Below are 13221 nucleotides of genomic sequence, written 5' to 3'. Positions count from 1 at the left end.
TAAATTTCAAGTCAATGCTCATCCTGAAATATACATTCGTAAAATTATACCATCTCTAGGATTTGCTTTAACATATAGTAACACCTTGGCTCACAAACACTTCTGTTTGCAAACAATTTGGTTTGCAACAAAAATGTGTTCAGCAAAATTTTGCTTCTGTTCACAAACTGCAATACATGACAAACACAACCACAGCCAATGTCCCCACACAAACACAAGGGTGGTCACTGTCTCCAAAATCATAAATCAAGTTCGTAAATAGAGGTATCACATAGTATGAAAAATACTGGTGGAAGTGAAGAAACATAGCGGCAAAATGTTAGAAACTGTTTTTTGCATTTAAGATTTCTGTAATAAAAAGTTTTAAAAATAAAGGTTAATACCATATACTACAGCTGAATTTTCATCCACTGAGGCTGAATTTAAATTCTAACTTCACTGCTAACTTTCTATTTGAATCTACAAAAGCTTTGCAACTCAGTTTCTTCACTGAGATGGAAGGTAGCACCTTCACTCTGGGTCATAATTTCATTTCTGTTAATGGCTACACGAATTTTCACCCCATTTTCTATTATACTTACATAAAAGAAGACAAGAGAGTTTTCAGAATTATAGTTGTGGTCAGGGATTGTGAGGAGAACAATTACAATCAGGACACAGAATTTATAATATTATTTTATGATGGTTAGCCAGAGTTAAACACAAGAAAGTGCGGGAAATCTATCCACAACACTAAAGACACAGAATATTCAGCCAGGGACTGGACCCCACAGCAATGTTCTGCATAAGTCCAGATGAAAAGGTAGAGCCTATGGCAGTGCCTCGCATGAATCCAATGGAAGTCTGGAGCTCACGAGAAGGACTCACGCCAGCCTCTTTTATGGATCTGTGCTGAGAAGGCCCAAAGGTCAGCAGTGGAAGCTAGAAAGTCTATGCCAGCAGGGTGAAGGAGCTGTGCTGGTAGGTGGAGGGATCTGCACTGGAACTGAGAAGTCACACTCAAAATAAGGACCAGGGCTGTCCTGAAAAGCACCACAGCTATCCTCAGTGACAAGGAAGTTCCAATATCCTCCAAGGATGAGAACAGTCAAGTACATGTCAGAAAACCAACATGACAAGCTTCTTCTGGAAATTAAACAGCACCCATCTTCCCCTACCCACACCCTGAAGCCAGGAAGTGATGCTCAGTGTAGGGATCAGAGTTCCCCAAAAATAAACCACAACCACTCTCACCAATAAGGTCCTGAGCTCCTCTGATGATGGCCAAACTTATACTAGGGAAGCTAGTCAGACGAGCTCTTCCAGGAGAACCAACAGCATTTAAAACAGCAACACTTTAGAGAAACCCACAGCGCCTGGTTCTTCTTCACACCTCTATGTATCCCGGCAACTTTCCTCAGGTAGAACATCTATGCTCAGCACCATGCTGATTTAATTCAGTTGGTGTTAAGCTGATTACCAGTTTTTAATCCATAACAATTGTCAGGGCACCATGGCATGTGCCTATAGTCCCAGCTACTTGAGAGTCTGAAGGAAGAAGATGGCTTGAGCCTAGGAGTTTGACACTGTCTCACAGACACACAGACACACACAGACACAGATACACACACACACACACACACACACACACACACACACACACACACACACACAGATAGAGTTCCTCAATGCTGGAAAGAAATGCTTCCCCAATGAATGTACAAAATGAGATGTCAATGATGAAAGTGAGTTGCATATATCAACGATGTGAAAGTGGAAGAGAGGTTAAGAATTCTTGTGCTCAAGAAATATAAGCTATAACTTACCCATTGTATTATAAACTACTTGAGGACAGGGACTAGGTCTTATCCACATTTATTCCCTAAGTATGGAAAAGTGATTGAAACTAGAATTCTTCTACAATAGATGAAAAATAAATTATATGCAAGTAATTGTAAACACTTATAGAACAAATGTTCAGCATCATAAAAACTGAAAAACTATAAGATGTAGAAATGACTAATTAAAGTATAATTACAGAAGATAAATTTTACAACAGTTCAGAAAGGAAAAGAACAGCATAGACTAGAAATACAGTCACCAAAAAAAAAGTATACACTTCAGCAAAAAAGCTTGTATAATTTTAATACTTTCATCTATGGGGAACCCTAAAGGATGTTGAATATCACAGAAAACCCACCATCTTGCTGGCCTTTAGAGAAGAAATTGAAAATGCATGTGCAGCAATGTCAATGGCTACTTTGGCCAAGGTCCACAAAGCATACTAATAAATGTCTGGAAGCTGAGACCACCTCTGTGACCACCTCTTCCAATTCTAGAAGCCAAAGGTAACTTGTATTAATCTCATCTCAATAAATGTAGTATTAAAATATTAATAAAAGTTTTTTTCCTGAAGTGTGTATATATTTTTTTGGTGAACGCTCTTTCAGAGAATGTGGAAGCTTTAAGAAAACAGATTTGGACAGCAGAGAAAAAGAATAACTCAAACAGAAGAAATAGCTAAAGCAGAGATGAAAAACAAATATAGAATGCTTAAAAGTAGAACATACAACAATGAGGAGTCAAAGCTAATAATTATTTTGTAAGAAAGAGCTTCAGAAAATGGAGAATAAGAAGTCTGGCTAATACCAACAATAGTTAACTCAACACATCTTAATAACTAAGATCTTAGCAAGTCTCAGTCATTGTACTAAGTCATTTGGGTCTATCTGTAAACTCTACAGTAAATATTCCACTTCACAAATAGGAAATTGAAGTTCTGAAAGATTAAATAATTTGACCAAGTTGAATCACATTGGTAGGCACAAACTAAATCAAAATCAAGTTACATGAAGTGTAACTGTATATCAGAAACCAACAGCAAATTCTAGGGTGATATAGTAGGGCTATTAAGTATGGGTTCCGGGAGCCAGCAGCCAATTTCTAATACTAACTTCTTCACTGAACAGCCTTTGTGACTGAGGGCAAGAAGTTAACTAACTTCTCTTGAGTTTCATTTTTCTCATCTGACAAGGATGTATATAAGCCCTACTTCAAATAGTTATACAAGGAAATAAAATGAAAATGCTTTGCAAACTACTTAAGTACTCAATAATATTGATGGCAACATGGTAGAGTAGTTCCCCTAGATCCACAGAGGATGCACTCCAAACCTCCAAAGGATTCCTGAAAACACAGCTAGTATTGAATCCTACTTTTATTCTATTTTTTCTTACATATGTATACTTACAATAAAGTTTAACTTGTTAATAGGAACAATAAGATATTAATTATAATATTCTGTAACAAAAGTTTTTTTGTGATTTTTTTCTTTCTCTTTCTCTCTCCTCTCTCTGTGTCTCTCTCTTGAAAATGGTAACACAAAATATTTCCAGACTGCAGGAAACAGAAACTTGTTGGAGAGCTTTGAAGTTGAATACACGTACAAGGCTGTGGCGTGGCATGGCCCAGGCATGACTGAACTAAGGAGACACCTCATGGGGCAAGAGAGGCCACAGCTGAGGCCACCTAGGGACTTTGTGGGTAGTTTTCCCTAATTAGCATTGTCTATTGCTGAGGGGTCCTTGAACCTCTTGCAAGATCCTGTTCAAGTTTCATCCATTGTCAACTCCTTGCTTGTTCTGATTAAACATGGGCTGTCCAGGATCAGTTGGTCACCCGGCTAGCAGAGTTACAGACTCTGCAGAGGATTTTAGTTCTCCTGGAGCCCTAGAGATCATGCTGCTTGTCTCATTCCTTTGAGTCTTCGCCATGCACCCATTTGGGGGTTGGGGGTTTAGGTACAAGACCCAACGGAAACTGCAGATATCAAACTGCAGGAGCGGGAGGTCCAATATACAAGGAACTAAGCATGAGCTCCTGTCCCATGTCACTTGTCACCCAGCCTCAGCACTGCTAGGTCAGTCGTCCTGTGTGAATCATTCCAGCACTCCTAAGCTCAGTTTGTTTCTTTAATTTTTTTAAATTACAAACTCTCTCTGACTAAAGTGCCAATAAGAAAGCAAGAAGATAGCATGGAAAATCCCATTATGACGAAGAAAGCAATGAAAACGGTCTAAACCAAGATAAGGCACAGGGCATTAGAAAGAAGTGGATCGATTCAAGTGCTCTTCAGAAGGAAGATCAACAAATTTCTTACATGGGGGAGGGAAGCAAGGAAGCTTAAATAACAAATATGGTATTAGGCTTTCTAGCTTGATGATAGTACAGAAACAAGAAATATGTTTGGTTAGGGGAAAAACTGACTTTTTTTCACTTTGTTATGGTTATGCAGAATATATATTATAAAGGTAAGTAGAGTTGTCTAAGTACACATCTGATTTTCAGAAGACAGATTCAGTCTACAAGTAAGAGATTTGAGATTTCTGAAACCATGAATAAATGAGATCATCTAGGTAGCATGCAATGAATGAGAACAGTTCCAACTAGAAACCTGCACAATACCAAGCATCTTTCATTCCATCTTTCTATTCAGTTAAAAGTCTTAACATTTCCTCATAATTTTTAAAAGGTTTCTTTTCTCTCTATTGTTGTGATTTTCTTTCAAATCTCAGTTACTTACTAATGGCTTTACTCATACCTTGTATTCACTAATATTTTCTGGCAATGTGTTATGTTCCACTAGGTGACTGAGAATCAACAGTACTGAAAACAAAGTGATGTCTTCAAATAAGTGGGAAGTATGATAGTAAACAATTACTAAATAATCTGTCACATGGAGACAGGGTCAGGACAGATTTACTCTCTAGATTGAAACAACAAAAAGCTATACAAAGTATTTGAAATAAGTATAGCAAGGACACTAGACAGAGGTAACAAAGGACAGCAGCCCCTAAGAAATGGAAAACAAACAAGGTGGCTGTGTGGTTTCCAGAACTGACTGCCTTGACAGTTTCCAGGCGGCAGTGCATGTGGGGATGGAGGCTAAGCCGGCCAGGTGCTCTGAAATCCGGAGATAAAGCTTAGAGCTAGAGAGAACCAGGTGCCTCATGTTAACAGGACAAAGTACCACAGCAGAAGGCCCTGCTGTGCAGTGAGGTGCGGATCTGCACAAGTTACTTTCCTCAAGTATTCAACACAGCACTGACAGACAAATACACACGGAAAATACCCAGGGCTGTGGACTGTAGGAAAAACATTGTAGGAAATACTACTTGGCATTGACTTAGGGAACAAAGTGAGAAAGCCTCATGATTCAAAAGGAACTGGGTAAAATATTCAAAACGTTCTTCTTACCCTAACACCAGGGAATATTTAGTTTAAAACTAAACATTGCTCTGGTCCTGCCTAAAAAAATCTTAAAATCCCAAAAAGGTCAAACTGTTCCAACTTATTAAACTGAATCTCAACACAAAGCTCAAGAATATTTCTACAAATACAAATATATCCATTACCCAATAAAGTAAAATTCATAATGTCTGGAATCCAACCAAAGACTATCACAAATATAGAGAAAAACTATGAACCATAATGAAGAGTAAAGGACATTAATCAAAACTGATGCAAAAATGACATAGATGCCAGAATTAGTAAAAAAAAAAATTATAAATTATATTTTATTTAATATGTTCAAAAATTTAAGATGAGACATTAAAAGATAAAAAAGACCCAAATTAAACTTCTAGAGATGAAAAATACCTTGAAAGGATTAAAGAGACCAAACAATCAATGAAAAATTAGAAAACTTCAATAGCCAAGTTGACAGCAATAGCCAACAGCAATAGCCAAGTTGACACGAAAAGAAGCAATAAAAGTAAATAATTCAAAATAAATAAGACACACATGTGTATATATCGTATTGTTTCAGTAGGGTGAGACTGAAAGAAAAAACATGTATATATGTACGTACATGTATATAAAAAACAGTTAAGGTAGTTACAGTACTGATTTCTCTGAGTTCATTGAAGAGAAAGATTTGTACTGCTATTGTTGAGACAATTGAAGGCAGATGTCTTGCGCTCTGGGTGAATGATTTGGGAATGACAATGCGCCACGTACTGTTACCCCATGGTTGACGTGCTTTGAAACTTTGTTGTAATTTTTTTTCTTCTTTCCTTTCTTTTTATGTTTGAATAAAAATTTGAAATAAATAAAAACAGAACAAAACAAAAAATGCAGGGAATCGGGAAGTTACAGGACACTTCAAAATACCAAATACAAATATAACTGAAGTTAAAGAGGAAAGAAAGGAGTCTGTATAAAATGGAAAAAACAGTCAGCCACAATTTTTCTACTTAGTGGAAACCAACAAATGGTTGATGGAAATCAACAAATTCTAAGCATAGGAAATATGAAGAAATCTATACCACGGCATTGCCCACTTACAATTTAGCAATAAAAAATTACTTTTTTTGGTCAAACAATTTGATAAAGGAAAAATTCCAAAAGCTGCTGGGGGGGGGGGGGGACAAAAGACATGCTAAAAATAACAATAGCAAACATTTCCTTGGAAATTATATGAAAAGGATAACTGTGCAGAAACACTTGAAATAAGACTGGATGAAATACACCCACATTGTAATTTATGCGCATTGTCATGAAATTGTAAATTATTCCTGCCAGATTTTAAAGTACCAAAAGAAAAAGATGTGTCAATCTAGAAGTGTACAAGCAGGAAAAAATGGCAAAATAAACGTTTCTTTCAGAGACAGAAAAGCTGAAAGAATTTATCGCCTGAAGATGTATATTTTAGAAATGATAATGGCAGTTCTTCAGGTGAATGAAACTGACACCTTTTGGAAATATGGATCTACACACAAGAGTAAATAAAATACACCTGGTATTTTATGGTACCAAAAACCATAACTATGTAAGTATTTTTTCAATATTATTTAATTTTAAAATGCAACTTTTTAAAAAGATAAATTCCATATACTGTAGCGTATATAAGATGTACAAGTAAAATCTACAATAACAACACAGTTAAGAAAGAAGAAATAAAAGTAGACTATTTTAAAAAAAGACTATTTTAAGGTTCTTATATTATATATTAAGTGGCATAGTATCACTTGAAGACACTCACCCGTACTACATGGACAAATCATGAACATATTATGCCAGTGAAGGAAACAAAACACCATACATTGTATGATTCCATTTACCTTAAATGTCCACAATAAGCAAAATCATTAAGACAAAAAGCAAACTAGCTGTTGCCTCGGGATGGGCATTTAGGGGGAAATGAATGACAAGTACTGTTTCTTTCTCAAATATTCTAGACCTAGATTGTGCTGAGGGTTGCACAACTCTGTGAATATACCATAAACCACTGAAATGATACACACTGAAATGTGCATTGTATGATATGTGAATTATGTCACAGTAAAGCTGACTCTTTAAAAACAGGGAAAAATCAAGTAAGGCAGAAAAAGGAGAACAGAAACCAGATGGGGGAAAAAAACTGCGATGATTTCCTTAGTCATCCCCGTAATTATACTATCCATAATGTCAAAAAAAAAAAGCCTATTTAAAGGCAGATTGACAGACTGGGTAATAAAAAAAATAGCAAGAATCAACTGTATGATGCCTACATGTAAGGTAATTTAAACACAAAAATAGAAGAATGAAAAAAATATATCACTCCAATAAAAAGTAGGTATGAGTATTTAATACCAAAGTAGATTTCAAAGCAAACATAACCAGAGATAATGAATCAATAACAAAGAAAGAAGAAATTCATCAGAAAGACTTAAAAGTCCTGAAAACACGTGCCTTAAAAATGTGGCACCAAAATGAATAAAAATGAATGAGGCAAATGCCTAACTGTAACTCTTTCTCAATAATTAGTATCATTGGTAGAAAATCAGCTAGGTCATATAAGACCTAACATTACCAACCAACTTCATCTAATTGACATTTATAAAATAACCATATAGACCATACTCTGAGCCATAAAACAAATGTCAATAAATACAGAAGAATTTATTTACACTACAGTAAGAAGATAATGCAGTAAAGATACTCTTGAAAACAGATTACACATCTATTTGAAACTACAAAAAGGAGATCAGTGATCATCTAGTGATGGTGTGCAGTGAGATTAATAAACCTCTAATAAATACATCATTATAATGATGAAATTAATGAAAAACAATAGAAAAATAACTAGGAAATTCCCAATTATTAAAAATTGAATTATATACTTCTAAGTGATTTTTGAGCCAAAAAAGAAATCAAAATCAGAACGCAGTTTGACTGAGAATTCTGTTTGACTCATTGAGAACAGAACATATTAAAATCTATGGAATGCCGCCTGAGAGCACTTACAAGAGAGAAACACCCGTATTAGAAAGACCTTGAATCAATGGAGCTACAGCTCTTATCTTAAGAGTGAAGAAAGAAGAGCAGAATGAAACTTGAGCAAGGAGAAGAAATAATAAAGGTCTGTCAGAAAGAACAGAAGAGCACATGGGGGTAAGAAAATCAATACAAAAAAAGCTGGCTCCTAGGAAAAAATCAATAAAGAGATAAAAACCAGTCCAATTAATGAGAAAGATAGAAATTACCAGTATCAGAAATAAGATAATATCACTACTGATTCTAGACATATTAATAGATAACGAATTAGTCAATGACACAGATAAAATCAACGAATCTCTTGAAAGAGATAAGTACTTATCCAAGAAGAAACAGATAAACTAAGTACACTTACATTACATTTTTTACTTTAAAACTTCCTAACTCAAAATGCCAAGCCCAAATTGCTTCACTGATGAATTATACTGAGTATTTTAGAAAAGGTACTACCAACTTTATGTCAATCCTTCCAAAAAATTCAAGAAGGGCAAATTCTTCTCTTACTGTAAGGCTAATATAACACCTTAAAAACAAAACCAAAGATATTATGAGAAAACTTGAGTCCAATATTTCTCGTGAAAATACATGCAAAAATTCTTAATAAAATTTTAGCTCATCAAATCTAACGCATAAAAACCAAACCAACGGAAGTTTATCCTAAGTGTGCAAAGTTAAAATTTGAAAATCAAACAATGCAATTCAGTAACTAAAAATGGAAACCCATAACCACCAATAAGTAAGGGAAAAAGTCATTTTATAAAATTCATTTCTTTTCTTTTTCTTTCCTTTTGGGGGGGAGGGCCTCAGGCACTGGGAATTTAGCTCAGTTGCAAAGTGCCTGCCTGGTAAGTGCAGGTCCTGAGTTCGATCTCTGGTATGAAAGAAATAAAGAAGGAAGGAAGGAAAGAAAGAAAGAAAGAGAAAAAGACAGAGAGAGAAAGAAACAAAGAAAGAAACAAAGAAAAGAGAAAGAGAGAGAGAATTCACAAATTCTAAAATTCACATAGAAATACAAAGGATCTACAGTGCTGAAACAACTCTGACAAAGGGAAAACAAAGCTGGAAAATTAACACTACCTGGCTTCAACACTTATTACAGAACTACAGTAAGAAGATAATGCAATAAGGATACTCTTGAAAACACATTACACATCTATTTGACACTACAAATAGGAGATAAGTGATTATCTAGTGATGGCATGCAGTGAGTGTTAAGCAAGATGGCCATTTCACTATTTTGGTTCTGCTAATGGCTTCAATGGCTCAATATATAGTCAAAACACATCAAATTGTACACTTTTAACATACAATTTATTGTATGTAAATCAAGTATAAACAAAACTGTTTAAAGTATAAAAAAGGAAAGGGAAAAGTAATGCATTGGAGGAAATTATACTTTAGAGATCTGAACAAGTAAGGTCGGAAGGATTGTGGGTACAGAAGAAGAATTTCAGGCAGAAGAGGGTTCAGCAACCACAAAGGTTCTGAGGTAAAATTTGTTTGGTGTTTACAAGGAAGAACATATAACCCAGTGTGATCAAAGCAGAGCTGATGCAGGCAGCAAGTGGCTGGAACATTAATCTTAGAGGCTGGTGGCGCAGGAGGAGGTGGGAACAAGCCAGCTATATCCCTGCAGGCTGTTACAATACAGAGCTTTTAGGGCCTTAGTGGTAGAGCTCTTGCCTTCCATGCATAAAGCCCTGGGAGTGATCCCCAGCACTACAAAAAAAAAAAAAAAAAAAAAAAAAAACAAAGATAGGGCTTTTACTCTAGAGACTGAAGTCACCACAAGGTTTTGAGCAAAGAGATGGCATAATCTGGTTACTTCAACTACTGCTGGTACGAATGGATTTAATTATTTTTATTAGTCTTTTTACTATGAAATTAATAAAAAGTTGTGTGAAAAGACTGAAATTCCTAGGAACTTTTGGGACTAGAATAATTACGGTGAAAAAAAGAAGGAAATTATGAATGTAAGAAGTCTACCAAGTACTAGGCATTGCTATAGTAACACTAAAAATTCTTCAAAGGCTCCACACCGTGGCAGTAAGTCCCCAGATTTGGCTTGCAAGAGCCTTCCAAATCTAACCCAGTCTCTCTCTAACGTCTGGCCTCTCTGTCCACTTGGGTCTGCTTTACTGAACCTCAGACCTCAACATTTGCCCTTTCTTGAATAGGTACCCTTCTTTTCCACCTGGCTTCTCACCTGGCTAATACCTACCCATCCATTGGGTTAGTGTAGTATCTTACACATACTTATGTCTCAAAAGGGGGATCTGGGATTTAGCTCAGTGGCATAAGCACCTGCCTGGCAAGCGCAAGGTTGTGAATTTGAACCCTGGTACCACCAAAAAAATAAAAATAAAAATAAACCCACCTGATAGACAAAAGGAACGACAATAAGAGAACTTATCTGAGTTTAAAGCTCCTTCTACATAAACCTTTACTTTCTTCAGCCAAGTGCTTACTGCACTGTATCACACTGTATCACACAAAGGCTGTGTCTCTGGGATGTTCCCAGTTTGGCACAGTCTAGAGCACGTTGGTCACTGAATGGTTTCAAGTTAAGGAGACTTAGAAATATACTGACTCAAAAAGAAAAAGGATCAGGTTAGTCCATGACATACTGAAGCTGAATGGCAAATCATGTAAAGAGAAATGTTCTATATGAGATGGAAAAAAGAAAATTGAGTTGAGAAGGGCAGGCTAAAGAAAAGCATATGGCAGGATGACTTAAAAACTAAAAAAAAAGCAAAAAACAAAAACCCCTACAGGATCAAGGATTGCTATTTGGGTAAAAGAAAGAAATCACAAGAAAATATATAAAATTGGTATGGTGTAGATGCAGTGTGTTGCCTGAAGTTTCACAGGCTGGTAATCTGGGGACAATGTTGAGTGGTAAATCCTTTAGGACATGGGGGCCTGATGCACAGTAATGAAGTCATGGGGGCACCGCTATCGGAAGGAGTTAAAGCAGGTCTTACAGAACCAAGTTAGTCCCTTAAAAGGGAGCCTAGAACTTCCCATGAATAATCCCTCTTCCACATGTGACTGCATCCATGTCACTGTGGTGTTGCCATCATGAGGCCCTCACCAGAGCCAAACAGATTCTGGCATCACACTGCTTAACCCCTAAAACTGTGAGTTAACAAACCTCTTCTTTATAAAGTATTTAGCCTCAGGTATTCTGGTATAGCAACACAAAATTAACTAAGGTAAGAATGAACATTGTAAATGCTAGAGAAACAGAACAGCACAGTCCTGTGAAGCTAAAGAAGACTCAAGAATGAAAAAGGAGCATGCTGTCAAATGCCATAGTCTCTTTACTATGAAATTAATAAAAAGACAGCTGCTCTACAACCATAGAGATCATGTCTCTGCCACTTGTTTAGGACCTAATGCAGTACCCAGCACATGTGAAAAATTAACAAGTACCTTGTTAAGTGGAACCTTGACTTATAAACTCAATTTGTTCCCAAAGGCTGGTTCTAACTCAAGTTGTCAACTGAAGGCTCAGGTTCTTCTACATAGCCTTCAGTCTCTCCTGTACACAGGCAGATCTCAGTGTTCTTAGAGAGACACAGACCCAGGATTTCTCAATTACACATACAGGAAAGGATGTTGTAATGTTCCTTCCAGATCCAGGATTTCTCAATTACACATACACATACACATACAGGAAAGGATGTTGTAATGTTCCTTCCAGTACTCTTTAAATCTGTATTTGAAACCATCTGGAGGCACAAGCAGTTAGTATTCAGGTGTAATTCAAGACTTTGGTCTCAAGAATTATATCACTCTTTGAAAGTTAGCATGTAGATTAGAATGAGCCTACATTTTACCTGTTCAGAAACACTGCCCTCAGATACTCATTAGCCAAGGTTAACTTTACTTCTAAAACTTCTGCCTGGTCTTTTGAAGAAGACCAGGAGTGGCCTGAGAAAAGGTTGAGAAAAGAACTGTCCATATCTCACATTCCAGCTGACGTTGCTTTTTTTGATATTCCTCAAATTACATTTTTTTTTTAGATTCCTCAAATTACTTATCTCCATCAGCCAGGCCCTAATTCACAAATTTAAGTTAGATCCAATGTTCAAAAATAATCTATTTTAGTAGGATAACTGGTGAACAGACCAAAATATCCTCCCTGGCAACTGATTGAACAAACCCTAGCTCCATCTAAGGGAATCATCATAATAACTCATCTCCATAACAAATCATTTTCATTGTAAGTCAAGTCGGTTGAGGATATTTTAAAACAAAGACGATGGCACAGATTGTAAATCTGAGGAGTTTAGTTTAAAAAAAAGAAGGCACTTGGGGCTGGGGATTTCGCTCAGAGGCATAAGCACCTGCCTGGCAAGCACAAGGTCCTAAGTTCGATCCCTGGTACAAAAAAAAACGGCACCTAAGTGAATATGGAGTTCAAGGAATATAGTTACCTTAGGATGAGATTCACTTCCACACATTTGAAAGCAGAAAGAAACACAAAGAGAAGAAATAATACTTGAAGTAGTGAATATGTGTATAAGAGGAGGCAAAAGAGGATGGAAAGTCTGAAATCAAAGAGATGGGACAGTTGAGGTAAACACAACAGTGTGACTGACACGCTGAGTTCAAGTGGTAACAGATTCAAGCTAACAGAAGCACCGGCACAGATGAATTCCAAGTCTGGTGGGTTAAGGCAAAGTCTTCAGCATAACCCTAGGAGATTGGGCAAATACCTATGGAAAATATGTCTAAGAGTAGATACAGGAGAGACAAAGACTGAAAAAATGCTAGTTTCTTAGTTTAAGTCATGCTTTACATGTTAGAGCATCTATAATCAAGTGTGCTCTTGGAGAAACTTAAAAATATAGCATACTTTTTTTGTATGTTGTTAACAAGCATACTACAAATAAAGAAACCAAAAATGAACATTCAAGA

The 13221-nt window shown here is 36.3% G+C and overlaps 1 protein-coding gene across 2 annotated transcripts in view; it reads right to left on the bottom strand.

Moving 5' to 3' along the window:
• The window catches only part of Ss18 (SS18 subunit of BAF chromatin remodeling complex), a 69927-nt gene that overhangs the window by 3622 nt on the left and 53084 nt on the right, over nt 1–13221 (bottom strand). The window lies entirely within an intron of this gene.

This window comes from Cavia porcellus, unplaced genomic scaffold (genome assembly GCF_034190915.1).
Source record: "Cavia porcellus strain 051 isolate PalLab524CR breed Dunkin Hartley unplaced genomic scaffold, mCavPor4.1 scaffold_20, whole genome shotgun sequence".
Classification (NCBI taxonomy): domain Eukaryota; kingdom Metazoa; phylum Chordata; class Mammalia; order Rodentia; family Caviidae; genus Cavia; species Cavia porcellus.
The sequence above is the reverse complement of the archived record's forward strand: the minus strand, read 5'-3'. Positions and strand labels throughout refer to the sequence as shown.